Here is an 18,446-nt window from a genome sequence, read left to right as displayed (position 1 = left end):
GTTATTCACTTACCCAAGACTCTGCAGCGCAATTGCAGCATTTGGCCCATTTTAGGTTTTAGCTCTTGACTGCATGCATGCACTGTCTCGAACTGAGGGAGACATGCTGTATCTACTGTTGTGGGCTTCAACCCGCCCATACACCTGCCATTTGATGGCACCATCGCTGCTCTATTTTGCATGCTCCCCATTTGTCCATGGCATGCATACATCATGTCTGTTCCAGTGTTTAACCCTCTCCGAGCGCATCGACCAACTTCTGAAAAACAGAAGCAGCGGACATTGTAGACCATTGTTTTGGGACTACTTTTTATTTCTTTTAAAAATGGGTGATTGGTCCTCCGCATCCAGACTTCTCTCTGTTTTACCTGCAGAAGGCTTGCTTGCGAATTCTCCTTGCTAATGTTCCTTTGCTTCCCTTACGTATATGTGATCGCCGTTTGCTGTACTCCCGACATGTAACTAGAAAATGTATTTGTTTGGCAAAGAGACGCAACAGTGAAGGTAAAAAATAACTTGTTCCCTACAAAGCCATTGTCGTTCTATTACCTACCATCGGGATTTCAATGGTTAGTTGAGATATCACTCCAGGGATGTGCCCACAGGTTGACAGTTGTTTTGTACACCAACTCATCACTATTTTACAGATGGCTTTAAAGTGCATGGCACTAGATCTGTGTGCTGGTAATCTCATTGAAAGTTCGCCTTGTCATACATAGTCTTGCAGAGCTGCTTTCTCAGTGAGCAGCTGCTTCTATTTTTCACATTGCTGGTTTTGCGTTGCTCAGTTAGAAATGATTTTTCTGGGTGGGAAGCAGATCATGAGGCTTTCGAGTGCGCCTCCCAGCTCTCAGGTGTTTATTGTTACCCGTATGCTACCCCCTTTGTTGGTTAGCATGTTTGGGTTTCATGTCTTTCTCTACTCCAGAGTATGACCTAAATGCAGGGCTTTAAGTGGGCCGGGTCTCACTGGTGCTGAGCAATGGCAGTTTTTTAAAGGGGCCTCGAAACGGGCCTCTATCTGGCTCTGTTTTGTGCCCTGGCACAGGTAGTTCGTTTTTTTCCAGACTGCAGTGATAGCAAGTACATCGACGTGCGCATGCTCGCACTGCTCACTTCTCACCTGCTGGAGAAGGTATGGCATGAATGACGTCATGCCAGGTGAGCATTGTAAGGGAAGGGAAATACTTTAAAGAGTCATTTTCTCTCTGGATTTCATTCTCTTTTTTTAAACTCAGGAGCAGCAACATTGTCGTGGTGTCACAAGGGCTTCAAGTGGAAGCTTTTTCAATATTATATACAAGCCATAGTTGCTGCTTATTTATCTTATGCAACTAACAACCATTGTCAAAGCCAATAGTCCTGACTTGTAGTAGGTATGATGTTACTTGTTGTTTCATATATCTGGATGCAATGAAAGAAACAGCAAAATACAAGTTGGGTGACACACTATGCTAAGCACAGATTTTTAGCTTACGTGCTTTTAATCCACGCCCTTAATAACATTGGCCACGCCCCTTTGAGAAACCCCCCAGTTTTTTCATCCCACTTAAAGTCCTGCCTAAATGATTCGAATAATGGTCTCCTAAGTGCTGCAGACAGACTGCCAAGTTATAATTATTCCTGTCAGTTGGTCCGGCAACTTGGCTTAGCGTGATCAAAAGGAGTTGGTGCAGTATTTGTACTAACTTTTTTTCTAAGGTGGCAGTAGTGTACACTGCATTTAGCTTGCATAGTGCTGTATTCCAAAATATTTCAATGTAATCGCACTTATTTTGAGTACTTTTTCCTTACTTTATTTTGTTATTATTTCCTGTGGGTGTACTTACTTTACTGTACGTGTGAGAAATGTTATGGAAAACTGCAGATTGTGTCTGGGAAAAATACTCAAAAGCAGTTTTCATGAGAGAGCATCATCAGGCCCGTCCCTTTTCTTGGGAAGCCAAATCCTAGAAATGCTGTTGTGTGAGGCATATGAGGCCAAGTGTTGGTAGATCTCCCTCTCAACCTCCTGCTCTCAGAAACAGTGACACAGAGGGTCATAAACAATCGTCAGAAATATCGCTGAATGTACACCGAGTAACAGAGTTTTATTTTACTTTTTAGGTCTCACTGAATCAGCGTTCATGCGCTGCTCAGAGAGACATTTAGTAGGGTTTTGGGAAGTGCTCCCAAAGAGGCGACCAGCTTACTAGAACGCGCACAAGCCGCGCGCTTCCGCGGGCATCCCTTGCGTGTTTAATCGCGATGACTTTCGCTTTTACATTGATCGTGATCGTGATGACTTTCATGGCCAATGCTTATTCGGACTTGTGCGGCCTCTACCGGGTCACTGGCCCAGTACCTTACTTGTATTGACACTGCTCAGTGTTTTTCGTTGCAAACGGGAGTGCCGATTCTTAGCACACACCCAGTCCTATCCTGTTTCTGACTTGTGCAGTCCCAATGGGTCACTGGCCCAGTACCTTACTTATACTGACACTGGATATTGTTCTGACTTGCAAAGGGGAACGCCGATTTAACCTACTCCTTTTCCACTCACCGCATCCCCTTGTGCTGACGCTGCCAATGACTAGACGCACAACCTCAGCCACTGATTCATCTGCCTCTCCTTTAGTCTCTAGTAGACCTCACATCCCCTTTCCTACTGTGCTCCTTAACATCACGTATGCCACTAACACTTTCCTGCGCTTTTTAACATATAAATTACAGCTCCCAATCCGGCACTCCATTCACACGAACGGCTGCTGCTAGTTATTCTGGTTTGTCCTCTCGCTGCCGGCTTTCCCACAAATCTGACTCTGCTCGGCACCAACTCTCAGACCGATATCTTACTTTGGTCTCTGGCGGGGATCACGCTCCACTTTCCCTCTTCCTTTTATTGTTTTTATTTTCTTTGTGCCCCATAGTCAAGCTTTATATATATGCTGCGATTAGATCCTTGCCTTTAACACGCTCGGCACCCAGACTATCTGTGTTTATCCTTTCCCGCCCTTGACATATCCCTTCGATATTATTTACCCTTTACTCTGCAATTGCTTTTGCAATTTTAATTTCTTCTTACACCCACGCCGCAAACACGCTTGAACTCCTGTCTCCCCCACCCCCACTTCACGCTTGCTTTCTTGCCCAGTTCACGCATGTGGGCTTCTCCCCTTCCCCTGTGTCCTCGCTTATCAGTCTATCCTAAGTCACTACGTATATAACCCACCATTCTCCCCTAGCACCCACCGTGCCCCCAGTAGTACCGGATCACATATGCGAGTCTTCTCCTCTTCTTTGCGCGCAGCCAGCACACTCCCGCGCCACGCTCACAATTGACAACTGTTCTTGGGGAGCCCCCTACAGGAGCTGCCCATTTTACCTAGACCCTGCATGAGGCCAACCCCATCTCACTAATGATGGGCCATATCATTGGTAGTATGAACTCTCTGTCCCCTGTGGAGCCCCAACGTGTAGGCCCCCCACCTGCAAATGCGTATATTGCCAGGCGCCACCACATACGGGCATGGGGTAGGAGGCATTACTTATTAAATACGGACAGATGACGCTGCCCCTCAGCCTCCTCTTTCCAAACCCCCTGTCTCTCCCGCACCCGCCTTCCCGCATTCTCATCCTCTGTTTTCGTCGCCCATGTCCCTCCTCCACACTTTTCCCTTGACGGTGGGCCTGGGCTCACCCATATCCTTTTCTTTATCAGAATCAGCGCATCTTGGCCCTTATCAAGGAGGCCATACTATACTGTGCGCCTGCAACTCCAATGTGCCACAACTCCATATTCCAGACCAAGCCCACACTGTACTCACAGGAAAGAGCAGGGGGAACTCGATACCTTTGCCCCCAAGACCGTACCTCATACTAATGGTATGTACATGTGCTGAGCACACTTTTGCTTGTTCTTTTCATCTACTTTTCTTTATGACGTTGGTACCGCCTGCGGTCGCTCGCAGAACGTATAGGTTCACTGTAAATAGCATTAGAAACCAACAAACACACAGAGGCAGTAGGCTTTATCAAGCCTGAGCTCACACCCCCAGCAATTGAACACATATTCATGTTTGTGGATGACTATAAGTCAGAAAGCGTTCCCCAACCAGGGTCTAACATCCTCGTACACACGTAAAGGCGGGTGATTTATTGTGTGAACGCACTCCTTAACAGATTCTACATACTCCCTTGTACAGGCTGAGCATTTTTTAAACGTGTCTGTTGTCACACATGTTTTTTATATGTAGTTATATGTAATATGTCACTGTATTTTTGAAAATCTTGTGTATAACCACACACTTACGGTATTCATACTATGTTCACATTGTCATGCCAATAGGTCTCGCCTTTGGGACCTTATAAGTGTTTAGTTATCCTGCACAATATCATTCGTGCAACAACATCAACTGTTGCATGGCTAACTAAATGTAATGTAAATGTAAATGTACTGGACTTGTAAAGCGCACAGCTGCCCGTAAGCGTCCCGGCACTTGCTTAGGGAACCCGTCCTGGTATTCCCCTGTGAGAAACCCCGGCAGGGTGTCCACAAGGTGAAAGCCAGGCATCCCACCGCGAGGGGCCGTAGTGGAGATTAAGCAAGCTATTGCCCAGAGTCGCAGAGTGTGACCCCATGAGTTGAGTAGGCACCAGAGCGAGAATTGTCGAGACCGTGAAATTTTGAGCCCGAGACCCGCCGAGGCAGGGAACTGAACCCTGGTCCATGGTCGATCTCAGCTTCCAGGTCTGCCGCCTCTAACCACTGAGCCACGCTTCTCTCTAAACACTTATAAGGTCCCAAAGGCGAGACCTATTGGCTATGCCAATGCTTGTTTTAAATGTCAGACTTCTGGGGCTTGAAGGTACACTGGACTTCTGCATGACAGAACTTGCCTTTATACACCTATTTTGCTTTTACATATATTTTTCCACCCAAACCCCACTTTCGTGTACTTTTATTTTTGTGTTCATTTATTTTAAGCAAAGTCCATTGGTTAGTCTGCAAAAGACGCTTTAACACTTGAAAACGAATAGCCTACTCAGAAAGCAGTGTGGACTATAAATGTCGTGACTATATTAATCCAGCTTTTTGTATCTAAAGCCTTTTCAGTAATTCTGATCAATCTCGCCACTCAGTCGTTTCTAGTTCATTAATACGACAAAGAAGCCTTCGCACAGAATCGCAGTTAACTGCGATGTATATTTAAAGTCACAGAGCGCCACCAAGTGGATATTATTGAAAGTACGGATAAAACTTTGAGTTATTTCCAGGTATTTAGGTTTTCTTTTCTATTCGTCATTTGACCACATTTAACGCGAGTGATTCATTTCACACAATTGACAATAATTACGCGGGAATGCACTAATAGGAAGCGCTGCTTCACCCATTTTTAATAAGGTATTCTATGGCCACCCTCTGTGTACAGAGCCACGAGCTAATTTTTACAAGTCATCTGCAGGAATCAATAACTACATATTATGAACTATTGTAATGTGTGTTTTAATGAGCACCCGCAGCAACTAAAAACAGTTTGTAGAGTCACTGTACCATTTTCGTAATATTGTTAAAATAATGTACTTTCTTTGGTATGCTTCTTCTCATTCTATCAAAAATGAAAAATCTTTGTATTTTTTTAAATTTTTATTTAAAAAATCTGATAAAAGACTAAATGTGCAGGTACTGCGGAATTTTAATAAAATCACGTCATAAATAAAAAATAACTAACAAAGTATTTAACATAATTGAACATTAAGTTACGTATCATTCTTTGAAGCAGTTTGATAATCTGCGCGTAAATTCCTTAATCTCAATGGCCACTTCGTGCCTCAACTGTTTCAATCTCCTTTCTGTTGCTGTCGCTTTTACATGGACTTCGGAAATTGCAAAACCCTCCCTTGCATAAATAAACAGACCCAAAGGATCAGAGGACTTTTTTGTGAGTTTACAGCTTGCTTAAGTCGTCTATTGCATGTTCTTTCTTCACTTTTTCTGTGTCTACGTGTAGTTAATCGGAGTTGTATGTTACAGTATGTGACATTTTAGGTCTCGGCTAGACAGCACATTTTTGAAGGACTTTCAGCAATGCCGAAGAGCAGCCATGCTGCAGTACAACATGGCTAAAAAACATTGACAGCGCCAATAACACTCGCATTTCCTAGACCAATTGGCTATGCCAATGGTTGTTTCAAAATGTGCTGATAAGTAACACTACTTTCCCCTTTCCCCCTCCAACCTCAAAATGTCCTGAGGAAGGTCAAATTCACAAGCTCGATTTGCTTGATGCTAATGGGGTGTTGTTACATTTTTTAAGGGTGTCCCTGAGTTTTCCCGTCTACCCAAGACCTGGGCACTGCAGTGCATTATTAAATTCCTGTATAATTTGCTGAGGATCATAGTGGCTGCAGCAATATCTGCTTACCTCTGCTCTGAGTTAAGAAAGTGTAGGCTTCATTGGACAGTGGATCATCTCCTCCCCGGAAGGACACAGAGAGTCCGCCTCCCTCTGTTCAGATCTGAAGCCACCGAAGTCATCTGCGGCGTTCCTCAAGGCTCCTCGCTCAGTCCAACCCTCTTCAACGTCTACATGAGCCCCCTCGCAGAGATCGCACGCCAGCACAACCTCAACATCATCTCCTACGCCGACGACACCCAGCTGATCCTCTCCCTTACCAACGACCCCGCCACCCCCAGAGCCAACCTTCACGAAGGGATGAAAGAGGTAGCCGAATGGATGAAGAACAGCCGCCTGAAACTGAACTCGGACAAGACGGAAGTCCTCATCCTGGGATCCTCACCCGCCGCTTGGGACGACTCCTGGTGGCCCCCCGCCCTAGGCAGCGCACCCAAACCAACAGACCACGCACGCAACCTGGGCTTCATCCTGGACTCCTCCCTCTCCATGACCAGACAAGTCAACGCCGTCTCCTCGTCGTGCTTCAACATCCTGCGCATGCTACGTAAGATCTTCCGGTGGATCCCCACCGAGACCAGGAAGACGGTCACCCAGGCCCTCGTCACCAGCCGTCTGGACTACGGCAACTCCCTCTACGCCGGATCCACCGCCAAACTCCAGAAGAGACTCCAGCGGATCCAGAACGCCTCAGCACGACTCATCCTGGACATCCCCCGTCGCAGCCACATCTCCGGACACCTGAGAGACCTGCACTGGCTCCCGGTCAACAAGAGAATCACCTTCCGTCTCCTCACCCACGCACACAAAGCCCTACACAACCAAGGCCCAGGATACGTCAATAGCCGCCTCAACTTCTACGCTCCCAAACGCCAACTTCGATCGACCAGCCACGCCCTCGCCGCCGTCCCCCGCATCCGAAGAGCCACCACAGGGGGACGGTCCTTCTCCTACCTCGCCGCCAAGACATGGAACTCCCTCACCACCCACCTCCACCTGACCCAGGACCACCTCGCCTTCAGGAAGCAACTCAAGACCTGGCTGTTCGAGCAGTAGCGGACCCCCCTCCCCCAGCGCCTTGAGACCCTCTGGGTGAGTAGTGCGCTATATAAATGCGATGATTGAAATGCGATGATTGACGTTTCCACTCAAACATACATGCCTAATGGTTGGCCTGCACCAACAGAATCCAAAATGCCACTGAAAAAATGATAAAGGTGTGCAGATGGTTTAGTTAAGGTATCTACATTCAGTTCATACATTTCTGAATGAATGCTGAAATATTGTCAGTACACTGCAAGGAGCTTTTTTATGAGGAACTGTTGTAGGGCAGCGCCTCAAGTCTTCTTGCTGCAATGCCCTACGCCAATGAGAAGGAGCAGGAATGCACCGTATTTATGCAATACGCTGCATTCCTTCCTTTTATCCCTGAATGGGCGCACATATTGCTGCCTAGTACCAACACAGGCACCCTTGCCACCAGGGTGCAAGGGTGCCTGTGTTGCGTGCAGGATTGTTTTTGAGCAGGAAGGGGCACCTTCCTGCACAAAACAATCCAGAGAACCGTTTTCCTCTTCCTAAGTGTGCTGCAGAATTCACCACATATAAAAAGAGGGAAAAATGAGGAGACAAAGATATTTTTCCTCTTTAGTTTTGGTGCTGCTGTCTCAGGTTAATGTGAGTAAGTAAATCTGGGACAGTGTCAAAATCCATGGGAGTTATGTGGAAAAACCCACCTCAACACCCACTGAATGCCTCCCTATCACAGAGTAAGGGAACGCAGCATCTTGCACTGTTTTGCCTTACTCCATATCTATGAGGCCATTCACAGCCTTGCAAAGTGGCTTTGCGTGGCCTCATAGATATGGTTGAGAGGTTTGTACCGCTGGAGCATCAGAAAAAGTGGCGCTCTGGCGACGCAAGCCTCTCATAAATAAGCCCCCAAGCTTCTATCATAGGACTGAAGTCTAACACTGTGGCCTACTCATAGTCTGCCCCAATAGCATCGTTGCAATAAGGGGGCCATCCGATGAATGAGGCCACAGTATGTGCCAAAACACAAGCTAGCCCAAGTTGGCATCATCATACACAGGCACTTCCTAGAACGACTACTGTTGTTGATTATTAGCAATAGGGGCCTGGAGAAGAGAACTGTTATTTTTATTACACTAGGTTGCCCCTATAAAGCAGCTTCACATGAATGATCTCACAATACATATCAAAACCCTAGGAGACATTATCCGACAAATAAGCATTCTTGCATGCATATTGTTGGTGATTGTTAGAGAGGCAGGACTAAGTACTGACAACAGTTTTTCCCTCTACACTGTTAGCCTCATTGAAAGGTATACTTGTTTTTGCTGCAGCAATAATTTTCAGGCCAATCCTCTAATCCCTGCCTCTTAGCATCAGGTGATCAGGTTACCATAATGCCATTTGTGAGTTTTCTGATGATATCAGTCAGTGCCTTGTACTCCAGTGTCAACAGTGGCAGAAAACTCTCACTGCGGGGAATCAAATGACTTCCAATATGAGCAACAATACCTGTAAGGTAAGTTTAGCCCAAACGAAAGCACCTATAATGATTTTTTATGTAAACGTTCTTTCCGCTGAAGCTCTGACCACCCTTCTGTTGCTTATTGGTTTTACAGAGCCAGTTGCATGCGCAACTTCTTAGCTTAAGACTACCAGGTTTTTGACACCTATGTGACAGTGGTGTCTTCGGGAATAGTCATGTTATGATTCTTTAGTGATTTTTCAGTTTAACATGGAATACGTTTGCCATTGCCACCTTTAGTAAGCCCAAGAGAGGAGTAAGGCCCTTTTGGACAGGACTTTGGTAGGGCCGTGGAGTAAATATTTAAGAATTTTTTTTTACCAAAAGTCCTATTTTTTATTTAGGAAATTCACACCATACACTTTTTGTGATTTGGGTTGTTTATTTACCCATTCTTATTTCTTCCTTTTTTAGAGAATACAAAAACTTTTCCTCCTACTTTTTGGAGAATCACACAAAAACTTTACACATACATAAAACATTTACTACAAATTAGAAAGACAAATTTGCAAACCATGAAACAATCACATAATGACTACATAGAACATACGATATGTCAATAGGTTATTCAACATTAAGTTACACCATATACATGTGATGTATACAAATCCTTGCATATGCCAACACCTATTTAAGCATATGCACTCAGCCGTTAGTTTTGACTAGTTAGAAAAAATATTATTTAACATCAAATATTGATTCAGCCCAAATCCTTGCATATGCCAACACCTATTTAAGCATAAGCACTCAGCCGTTAGTTTTGACTCGTTAGAAAAAATATTATTTAACATCAAATATTGACTCAGCCGATGCGTTTCAAGCCTCGTTGTATCCTTTACGGGCTTTAATCAGGGCTTCTTAATTCAAGAAGTATGGACATATCTACAAGTAAAGCATAACAAATCAGTTCAATTACCTCCCTTGTCCTTTTCAAACGCCACCTTTAGAGCATAAGTGACCACTGTGGCAGCAGCAGGTGGTTCTAGAACTGATCACTTTATAATAACGGGGGTCTCACATAGAGCTATTACTTCATTCAGACAATTCTGGAAGTAAGATTTTGTGACTTTGTGCCAACAATGGTGATGCATCAGCTTTTGGAATTATATGTATTCAGGGCCTTGAGCTGCTGTGAAGAAATGGGACTCATGGGTCACTCGTGGAGTGCTGGCCTTTGTACTTCGGTGCAAAAGGTGCTCCGGGATGGGGCTTCAAATACCCCAATGCACAACTTTGTGAAGTAGGTGCAGTTGCAAAAATGCAGGATGTCCAGGAGTTCCGGTCCCACGTCTCTTGTGTCAGCTACAGGTCTCAGCTCTGCTGGGAACTCGTGTCAGCTTCAGAGGTGTCTGGAAGTCCATGTCCTGTGTCGCAGATTCTTCGGGATCCGGCGGGAGCCTCGAAAATGCAGGCCAGCAAAGATGCTTCTTGGTACCTGTTTGAACAGGGATGTCACTCCTTGACCCCTAGGGAGATTTCTTTCGTCTTCCAGTCGATATGGAATGTCGAAGGTCCAAGATATATGTTGCAGAGTTTCGTCCAGGGTAATCTAAAGTCCTAAGGACTGGGTTTCTATACTTATACTAAGTTTAGGGGATGGACTAACTCTATGGTCCCACCTATGGGAGGACATGGGGAAGGGGTGGTTACTCCCCTTCCCCTTTATCCAGTTTCGCACCAGAGCTGGGGCAGAGTGCCCCAACAACCGGTTTGAACTGGGAAATGCTGGAGCACCTTGTGTGCCCCAGGCAGTGTCTGAAAAGCATTCACTGAATGCAACCCACCCTGCCTCAGTACACTAAAGCCTGTCTGGGGAGGTGCTAGCACCTCCTGGGACAGGAAATCTATTGTCCAGGCCTCCCCTGCCGGGGTTTCGTCCAGCAGCAGGAGGGTAGACTCGTGTCTGTGGCAGCAGCATCCATTTTGTGATGCTGGGACTCTGTTTAACTTTAACAGGGTATACCAGTGTGTACATGTCTTTTCCCTCTAGAAGGGTGGAATGCTACCCCAGCCGCAAGAACTGGCAGGGGGGAGTAGTATTCCAAAGTGTTTAACATCAAACACAACATGTTTTGATAAAGCCAAAGGAGTAGTTTCTTACCTGTAACTCCAGTTCTGTAGCAGGGGTATCTCTGTTATAGTCATAATCTAGTGAATAGTCCCGCCCATGTGTGTGGACCCCGGAGTAATCGAAATAGTCTCTTATGTTGTCTTCTTCTGCAGTCCTGCATAGACACGTAAGAGACAATCAAAGACAAATAATGCAGCCTAAAACTACAAGGTTACACTGGCCAGCACTTCATCTTGAAGTGAAAAAAGATAGCCTAATAATATTACATTTTATACACTTTGTAAAGTTTCACACCTAGAGAAACTCCCCTTCACAAAAATCCTTTGTCATAATAGGGAGGAAGGGTTGGACAGACAAGCCCCATAGGCTGCCATTATGTGTCTTGCAAAGGGATACCGTGCCTTTAAGGAACTCTCCAGAGACCCTCGGTATCCCAGGATGCACAGCCAAAGGCCTTTTACTTTTAGTTCTTTTTGAAGGTGTATTAAGCTAGGCCTGTAGCATTCAGTACATTATCATTTCATCCACCGGGGAGGAGGGCGGGCGCTTATGACTATGACAGAGATACCCCTACTACAGAACTGGAGTTACAGGTAAGAAACTACTTCTTCTTTAGTAGGGGATCTCTTTGTATAGTCATAATCTAGTGAATAGAATGGCAAGCCCATCCCAACAAACCAAACCAGCGGTGGAGGAAACAGATAAAACTATTACTGTGCAAACAGATTTCTCAACGAAGCCTGCCCAACCTGAGCGTTTGGTCTGGCATCCGAGTCCAGGCAGTAGTGTTTGGCAAAGGTATGGACCGACTTCCAAGTGGCAGCCCTGCAGATATCTGCAATGGGAAACTTACGTAGCAAAGCTGTTGTAGCTGCTTTGCCCCTGGTAGAATGGGCCTTAGGCTTACGACCTAAGGTCTTATTAGCCTTTTGTTACCAGAACTGGCTACAGGACACTATCCATCTAGAGATGGACTGTTTAGATGTGGCAAGACCAGTCCTGACCGAACTATAATTGACAAACAATTGGTCTGACCTACGAATGTCCTTAGTCTTATGTAAGTAGAACTACAACACCCTCCTTACATCCAGGGAATGAAGAGACCTCTCCGCCGGAGAGGAAGGATGTTTAAAGAACGTAGGTAAAGTGATCGTCTGATTGACATGAAAATCAGAAATCACTTTAGGCAGGATCTTAGGGTGAGTCCTCATGACAACCTTAGAAGCATGAAACACTGTATAAGGCTCATTGCAACACAAGGCCTGAATCTCACTCACCCTGCGGGCCGAAGCCTTATGAATGGGTTCAAAAAGCTCCTTCATCAACCGAGACAGCACCACATTCAGTTCCCATGAAGGCGACGGATGCCTAACAGGAGGAAACACTTTCTTCAATCCTCCTAAAAAATCTTTAATTACAGGAATCTGCAAGAAGGATGTTTGTGAAGGGCATTTCCTATAGGCAGTTAATGCTGCAAGGTGAACCTTAATAGAATGGAAATGATGGCCAGATTGAGCCAAATGCAAGAGATATTGAAGGATGACATCTTCCATGCAGGAGGTAGGATCAGCATTCTTGGACGTGCACCAGATGCAGAACCTCTTCCACTTGTAGGCATAGGAAGTCCTGGTGGAAGGTCTCCTAGCCTCCTTGAGTATCTCCATGCAGTCCTCAGGCAAGTTCAAGTGTCCAAACTGTACTATCTCAGGAGCCATGCTGCAAAACTCAACGATGAGAGGTTGGGGTGCACCATCTGCACCCCGAACTTCGTTAGAAGGTCCGGCCGACATGGAGGCCGGAGGTGGGGTTGAAGAGACCGGTGGAGCATGTCTGTGAACCACCATGGTCAAGGCCACTCTGGAGCAATGAGGATCCTTCACGCCCTGGACTGAAACAGCTTGATGAGCACTGCCGGAATCAGGGGAATGGGTGGAAAAGCGTACTGAAAGCTGTTCGACAAGCTTATCCATAGCGCATTCCCTAGAGTCCCCGGTTGGTAAAACCTAGAGGCGAAGTCTCAGCATTTGCTGTTTTTGGCAGTGGCGAACAGATCTATGTTAGGATTGCCCCATCTTTCGAAGATGTTTCCTAGCACCTCGTCGTTTAGGACCCACTCGTGGTTCTCCTGAACGAGCCTGTTGAGTGCGTACGCCTGAGCATTCTGCACACTTATTAGATGGGTCGCCGTTATCGTCAGTCCTCTGGCTAACAGCCAGTGCCAGATCGCCTGCACTTCTTGAGACAGTGTGCGCAATCTCGAGCCCCCCTGTTTGTTGAGGTAATACATTGTGATCATATTGTCCGTCTGTACAAGCAAGGAGTTGGTCTGGAAGGACGGATGAAAGGCTTTCAGTGCCATATGAACAGCCCTGAGTTCCAGAAAGTTGTTGTGGTACGTGGATTCCACCTGGGACCTCGTTCCCTGGATCTGAAGATGGTCTGAATGCACTCCCCAGCCGTGGACAGACGCATCGGTCACAATAGTCTGTGTGGGAATGTCCTTGTGGAAAGGGTCCCCTTTGAGGAGATTCTCTGCCGAACACCACCATCTCAGAGACTGTTGAGCATGTAGAGACAGTTGGATCCTGTCGTCCCAGCTCCCTCGTTTCTGGTCCCATTGATCCTCCAAACACTCCTGCAGTGGTCTCATGTGAAGGCGAGCATGTGGTGAGAGGAAGATGCAAGAGGCCATTGACCCCAGAAGAGAAGACACCGTCCTTACTGTCATTGATGGAACCGACAGGAGAGCCTGAGCCTTCCGAAGGATCGATAAGCGTCGCTCCTCCGAAGGAGACACGCTTGCTCCGATAGTATTGATGGAGGCTCCCAAGTACTGCAGGTACTGAACAGGAGTCGGAACGGACTTGGACATGTTGATGTGCAAACCCAGCTGATTCAACAGAACGGCCGTCCTGATGAAATGCAATTGCGCTTCCTGGAAGGTGGAGGCTTTGATCCACCAGTCGTCCAGGTACGGGTAGACAAACACCTTGTTCTTTCTCAGGTGCGCTGCCACTACTGCCATGCATTTTGAGAAAGTCTTGGGTGCAGACTTCAGTCCAAACGGTAGTACGGTGTACTGATAGTGATTGGTGCCGAGTAGGAATCGCAGGAACTTCCGGTGTTTCCATGCAATGGGCACATGGAAGTACGCATCCTGTAGATCTATTGCGCAAAGCCAGAATAAATTTGGTGCAAGGACAGCATGCAAAATTTCTCCCTTCAAATCCACTTGTTTGCTTGCCACAAATCCAGAATGGGCCTGAACTCGCTCTTGTCCTTTTTGCGTACCAAAGAATTGTGAGTATGGACCCTTTCCTCTTTGAGACAGAGGAACGTCTTCTATCGCCCGTTTTCTTAACAGGGTATCGGCCTCCGCTTGGAGTTCTCGCAGCTGGTAGTGCGAAGGAACTGGTGGAATAGCTGGAGGATGGCTGACAAACTGAAGACTGTATACATTGCAAACAATATTCAGCATCCACTTGTCCTGAGTAATTTTTCTCCACAATGCCAAGTAAATCTGTATGCCCCCCCCACCAGAGCGGGTAACGGACGAGGGGGAAGTAACTCAGGGCTTAGACCCGTCCGGGCCCTTATTCGCCGAGGTGGACTGCTGTCCGCCTCTGCCCCTCTAACGTTTTTGGAATGGTTGTCGCTGGTATTGCTGTTGCTGCTGCTGCTGTTGGCCAGCTTGGCGACCTTGCCCCCGTTGATACCTCTGGGAACAGTAACGCCTCTGGAAGGGACGGTACGACTTCCACTGCTCCTTCGGTTTCTCCAAACCTACAGCCTTCAGTGTTTCCACTTCCGCCTTCAAGCGGGCCATCTCCTCGTCCGCATGAGCCCCAAAGAGGGTGGATCCTGAAAAGGGCAAATTAGCAATCCTCTGTTGTGCCTCAGGTGGTGATGGACATTTACAACAAATCTTTTACCACGCATGGAATCACAACGCAGTCGTTATAACAACCGCGTTGTGATTCCGCATACCTTTACTCAGCAAGCCGGAACAATGACTTGCGGAGGGGGGGGGGGTGGGGGGGGGGGTGGATGTTGGATTTAAAATCCAACACCTTCCCTAGTGTCCGCACTGACTGGAGTTGGAATAGTAAATTATACTATTCCAACTTCCACCACCCCCCTCTGCAAGTCGTTGTTCCGACTTGCGGAGTAAAGGTATGCGGAATCACAACGCGGTCAAGGTAACGACCGCGTTGTGATTCCCTGCGATGTAAAAGAATGCGGGATATTGAGGTATATTCACCTCAGGCTTAAGAGAGGTAAGGCACAACCAGGAATGTCGCCTCAGTTTTATGCCATGGCAGTACCCATGCGCAACCAGGAGAGAGGCATCTGCCGCGGAACTGATGACCTGATTTGAGACCATCATGCCCTCATTCAGAATCTCCTGGAAGTCTTACATCCTGTCTTTTGGAAGGAGTTTAATAGGTTGTTGCAGGGACTCCCACAACGAGCGCTCATATCTGCCCAAAGGTGCTGATGCACTAGCTGCCTTCATCAAAGTGGCAGCCGTACCACAGACTTTCCTTCCTGCCGAATCCATGTATCTGCTCTCCTTGTCCGGAGGGACTGTAGACGACGGGGCAGTAGAGTGCTGTTTCTTGGCCACTGTCACAATGACAGAATCCGGTACAGGATCTGCTCTCAAGAATGCTGGATTAGAATCTGGGGGCCTGTACTTCTTTTGAAGTCTCGATGGCGCCGACTTCACCGAGGCCAGCGTCAGAAACAGCTCCATGGCCGGTTCTTCCAGTCCTGGCACCAAAGGCAGCAAGGGGCGAGAGAGGTGCCTGCGTTGCAACATTTCAAAGATCAAGGAAGTGGTAGGGGTGGGCACAGTCAAGTGATCCCCAAATTTGCTGCCCCCCTCAGCAGCACATCTTGGAAAGTCACAATGTCATCTACTGGGGACACTCTTGTTGGTGTAGAGTCTGACAAAGTGGGACAAAGTGGGAGAATATCTCCTGTCACAGGATGAGTCCGTGTACCTGGACCGTGACCTGTCCCTCCGCCGACAATGGCGTGACCTTGTCGAGGATCGACGCTCACTGCAAGAGCGATCCTTCCCTCTGGATCTTGACCTTGGTTTCTGGGCCTTGCAGGACCACCAGCCCCGGGGGCTGCGGAATTGGAACAGGCAGTGCCGGAACCACAGAGCTCGGTAGCAGTGGTGGCAGAGGAGGAGGTGGTGTAGGCGGTGGAGGAGGAGGAGGAGGCGGAGGAAGCTGCGGAAGAGGAGGAGGAGGAGTAGGCATCCTGGGCCTTGAGGGCAAGTAGGTCCGGGAGTAATCAGAGTTCGGTGACCTAAGGACTCTTCTCTTCTTGCGAACAGGCCTCGGGGAGGACACTCTGGAGGCCGACCTCTCTGAGTGCGAGCGCCGGTGCCGCCGCGACCGGTGACTCACTGATGACAATGAGACGCTCACCACAGAGGCACTAGACACCGTTCTAGCCCTCAACTTCCTTTTAGACATCGACTTTTCTCCCCTCGACGTCGACTTTTCTCTCCCCAACGTCGATCTCTTTGATGTCTCTCTTCTAGACGTTGACCTCCCTGACGTCAACGAACTCCCCGCAGTCGAGTGTCTTTGCTTCAACGGCGATCTTTCTCTCCTCGACGTCGATCTTTGCGTCAACATTGACGGCGAACGGCTGTGTCGCCTGGACGGCAAGCGCCTGCCTCTTCGGGATTCATCACGTCGTCGATGGTGTGTCGACGCCAGTGAACTCCTCTACGTCGACCTCATCCGAGGTCTCGACGTCCTACCCCTCGACACCGAACGATGACGTCGCTTTCACCCAGAGCCCTGGGTCAAAGGGGTGCAGATGGTAGTCATACCTCTCAACGCCGACGTCGGAGCCATCGCCGTCGACTGGGACAGTTGCCTTTTCTGGGCCTTTTCTTGACTGGGGAGCCCCCCAGAGGCCGATGCACGGGCAGAGGATGAAGATAGAGTCCACCATGCCCAGAAGTCCCACCTGTTTCTTGATGTCTCCTCTGCTCGAGGCCTTGGAGACGAATCTTCTCCCTGTCACGCAGGGTCCTCCTGGAGAAAGAGTGACAAATATCACAGGAGTCAGGGACATGGCTAGAGGGGAGACAGAGTACACACACTCTGTGGGGGTCAGATTTAGCCTTCTTCCTACCACACTCAGGGCACTTGTTGAATAAAGCTGGCTTTTCGACAATATAGAGGTGGCAAAACTGGTAAAAAAAAAACAGCAACTGGAAGAGGAAGACCCCAGATGTCGACTGAATCACTCAAAACACTAGAAAAGTTCCATAAATTGAAGATATACCCAAAAAGGTGGAGCTCAGTGCTCCAGGGTCCTGCTAGCAGGAGCCGGAAAAAAGAACTGAAAGTAAAAGCCTTTGGCTGTGCATCCTGGGGTACCGAGGGTCTCTGGAGAGTTCCTTAAAGGCACATTATGCCTTTTCCAGACACATAATGGCAGCCTATGGGGCTTGTCTGTCCAACCATTCCTCTCTATCATGACAAAGGGTTTTTGTAAAGGGGAGTTTCTCTAGGTGTGACACTTTACAAAGTGTATAAAATGTACTATTATTTGGCTATCTTTTTTCACTTCAAGATGAAGTGCTGGCCAGTGTAGCCTAGTAGTTTTAGGTTTCATTATTTGTCTTTGATTTTCTCTTAAGTGTCTATGCAGGACTGCAGAAGAAGACAACTTAAGAGACTATTTCGATTGCTCTGGGGTCGACGCACATGGGCGGGACTATTCACCAGATTATGACTATACACAGAGATCCCCCTACTACAGAACCAAAGTTAGCATTAACCGCGAGGATTATAATGTACTTGAGAGTATATGGTATGGATATATCATAGAATAGCTATAAGGAGATATTTCCGAAAGCTGCAGAGGGGCTCAGCTCATGCTAGGGCACCCTCTCACACAAAATCAAGCACTCTGCCTTCAGGATTGTCAAGGCCTGCCATAGGAGTGACTTATACGTTAATATGTGTCTATATGAAAAGGTAGATATAGGTATACTATAGCTAAGTGGGGGGTGCTTATACCACCTTCCTTACCCAGGCTGCAACTGTAGACCCATTGTGCCAGTTTGGACGGCTTCCCAGGGGTGGCATAATACATGCTTCAGCCCCTGGTAGGCCTCTGGGGTGCCTATGCCCTGGGTACCTAAGGTACCATATTCAGGGACTCACAAAGGCGACCCAGTAGCCAATCTGGTATGTACCTAAAGTACATGGAATCCATTTTTATAAAGAAAGCAGATAGACTGGGGCCCTGAATAGCAGGATCCCAGTCCAACTAAGTCGAAAGCCAGCAAAACACCAGGCAAAAGTGGGGGGTGACCATGCAGTAAGATTCCACCTTCCTACAGTTAGCATCTTGCAGGTTGTCCAAGATGCAAAATCCTTCA

General features: G+C 47.4%; 1 protein-coding gene across 2 annotated transcripts in view; it reads right to left on the bottom strand.

Annotated features, from left to right (window-relative positions):
* Nucleotides 1–18,446, bottom strand: part of PPP1R16B (protein phosphatase 1 regulatory subunit 16B) — a 397,098-nt gene that overhangs the window by 57,393 nt on the left and 321,259 nt on the right. The gene's annotated exons all lie outside the window — the stretch shown is intronic.

Source organism: Lissotriton vulgaris, chromosome 7 (assembly GCF_964263255.1).
Source record: "Lissotriton vulgaris chromosome 7, aLisVul1.2, whole genome shotgun sequence".
Classification (NCBI taxonomy): domain Eukaryota; kingdom Metazoa; phylum Chordata; class Amphibia; order Caudata; family Salamandridae; genus Lissotriton; species Lissotriton vulgaris.
This window is presented reverse-complemented; position numbering and strand designations above follow the sequence as displayed.